The sequence below is a fragment of the Cibotium barometz genome, chromosome 30 (genome assembly GCF_041138505.1).
Source record: "Cibotium barometz isolate CiBa-2024 chromosome 30, ASM4113850v1, whole genome shotgun sequence".
Taxonomy (NCBI): domain Eukaryota; kingdom Viridiplantae; phylum Streptophyta; class Polypodiopsida; order Cyatheales; family Cibotiaceae; genus Cibotium; species Cibotium barometz.
The window spans coordinates 49,116,932-49,119,864 of NC_141075.1; the positions used below are offsets into that span (position 1 = coordinate 49,116,932).

General features: G+C 35.7%; 1 protein-coding gene across 1 annotated transcript in view; it reads left to right on the top strand.

The window, feature by feature from the left end:
- The first annotated feature begins 2,791 nt into the window (after nt 1-2,791).
- LOC147621584 (putative pectinesterase 53) overlaps nt 2,792-2,933 on the top strand; it is a 3,882-nt gene continuing 3,740 nt past the window's right edge. The window contains exon 1 of the mRNA XM_086824371.1: nt 2,792-2,933. This exon is cut by the window's right edge and continues 571 nt beyond it. The gene's annotated coding sequence lies outside the window, so the exon portion shown is untranslated.

The following is a 2,933-nucleotide window of genomic DNA, read 5'->3' on the forward strand; positions in this document are numbered from 1 at the left end:
TACAAAATTGTTGGACTTTTTGCCTCTACATAAATATTGATACATGGGTGCTTCATATAGGATTAGGATGAGGAGTTGTTTTGTGTTTCTCACACCGACTCCTCTGCTAGGCTAGAAGATACACAATTATAAGAGTATCAAGCGTGTTGCTCATGTGTCTTCAATATCAATATTAAATTCCTTTACCTAAATAATTATGCAGATTCCTTTCTATGGAGAGCTCCTATCCCTACTCAGTTATTGGTAGTTATTGGAGAAGAACAATATTTTTCTTTGTAAACTCTAATAGCAATGATTTCCACATGTTCTCTACAATGAAATTGGACACAATTTCCATATGTTCTCTATAATGAAATTGGACAACATTCATTGGACACATGTTGAGTTTTTAGCTCTCATGCATAAGCATAGCCTTGACAAATGAAATTGGACACAATTTCCGTATGTTCTCTATAATGAAATTGGACACAATTTCCATATGTTCTCTACAATGAAATTGGACACAATTTCCATATGTTCTCTATAATGAAATTGGACAACATTCATTGGACACATGTTGAGTTTTTAGCTCTCATGCATACGCATAGCCTTGACAAATGTAACAAAAGAAGCAAAAGAACTCAATATCTCAAATATACTCTTATGAGCATGATGATTGAATACAATTTTCATTTGAGGGTTGAAAGAAAGAAAATTTCCTACACTAGGGAAATCGAAACTCGTTGCTCTCCACCAAGAATCCATAACTTGTTGCCTAGTATCTTTAAAAACATGCAACTTGTGAGTGTACTCTTGTTTTGAGTGTAAGTCGTTTGATACTGTTTCTACTTATTTCTAAGATTTGTTACAATTAAGTTTAAAAATACACTAATCTAATATTAAGAATGCACTTAATACTTTTTTGGCTTTCAAATGTTAAAAAGCAAATCATTGTGTACATTAAGTATAAAGAAGAAGAAAAAAATATTTTTGCAAGTGGGGCATGGGGATGCAGAGCACAAATGGGTATACTATTCTTAGCTTTGAAATGTTAAGAATGCAGTGATTATAAATCGGGATGGCTTTTTTGAGTTTAGCGAAGTATGAGAAAGACAAGAGACATTCTCCTCTAAATATATGAAGAGAATATTTGTCGAGCTAAGCAAACAAAGTGTTGTGCCCCATTAATGTTTTGTGGTAAAATTTATCATTTCATTGATTAGTATTATCTAATATCATGGATAGTTTGGAGGTGATTTTCTTCTAAAAATGGTAAAGTGTGATGATGACTTGTGTTGTGTACCTATGCAAAGGTTTTTTTTTTGGGTATTACGGGTAAGTTTTAAATCCCACACCGTATGTTGTAGGAGGGGAGAGGGGAGTGTGTACACATATATAATGAACCAGTAATTGAAAAAAACTCGAGTTTAGTGTTTGCACCTGCATATTTTGAAAAATACCTTCAAATTTAAAACTTGAAGGTACAGATATTTCTAGATCCTGAGAAGTTATAGAACAGAAACCTTCAAATTTCAAGATTTTGTTTTATAAATAATTTAACAATTTTCAGATGAAGGTTTTCCACTTTTGGGGAAAACACTTTTTTTCGAACACCATATTGAGCCCACGCGCCCAGCATGAGAAGACGAACCTTAAAAGCTGGGCTACTCCCACACATAATAATTTGTTAGGGGGGGTAAATTTGTGGAGCCCCATGACAAATTGGCAAGGTTAAAGTTGGGAAGACACTTCCTTAAAAGCCACCATTTAAAGAGGGCAAAGTGGGATGATGTTATGATTGACATCATTTGGAGGAACTTTCTTCATGTTCACATTTTGTAGTGTAGTAGTCAAGTAACATACACAACTAAGGTACTTGTTATATAACCTAAGTATAGTAAATCATTATTTCCCTTGCACACAGTCTTTCCAAATCCCCACTTAATGGAGAAATAAAGGCCTACACTTTCCAATGTACAAACACCCACCTTTAATCAATTCACAATTATGTAGAAGTCAAGTAACATACACAACTAAGGTACTTGTTATATAACCTAAGTATAGTAAATCATTATTTCCCTTGCACACAGTCGTTCCAAATCCCCACTTAATGGAGAAATAAAGGCCTACACTTTCCAATGTACATACACCCACCTTTAATCAATTCACAATTATGTAGATCACCACCCCCTCTTTCTCTCTCTCCCACTGACTTTGTGTCACCCACCATCTCTATCACAAGACGTTGCCTTTGGACTACTGTGTAATGTCACCCCTTTACATAATTAAAAAGAAATTAGCAAAGTTCATGAACGCCTTAGCCCACACGTCCCTGATTGGGGAGTCTAATCATAATGAAGAATTACACTCTCCCTAGTGCTTCCAGCTGCATTAATTTCTTTTAAAAGTGTAAGACCCACACGCTTGTTTCCGCCACCGGACACTGATCAATCAGAGAAAAAGCAGCCAAAAAGCACTGTCGCTGTGGTAATAAAGCTTGTGATCCACTGCAACTGCAGCATTTGATGACCCACGAATGGTTTGTTGTTTTTGTGGAAAGTATTTCCTGAATTGTGAAAGATCGAGGTGACCGGAATAATTCAGAAGTTACAAGCAAAATTGACCATATTAGTGCTCGCCAGGAGACCATTGCCTAGCAAACTACTGTTGGTGGGCGATCGCCAAACAACAAGTAATGGACACAAAAATAAAATAAAAATAAATTAATAGCATGTCATTGAAGCTGCTTTAAAGTGTCAACAGAAAAGGCTGTTCTTTTTATGAATTAGACATTTTTTGAGTATTAAAACGAAGGGGAAAGAGGTGTGGATTAAGTTAATCATGTGTTTAATGTTAGAGTATGGCAACCCAAATAGGGGAAGGGGGTGTGCATGTCTGTTGAGCTTTGTCAACTGCACTGTCTTAGCCTCCCATCACAATCCTCTGTCTTTTGA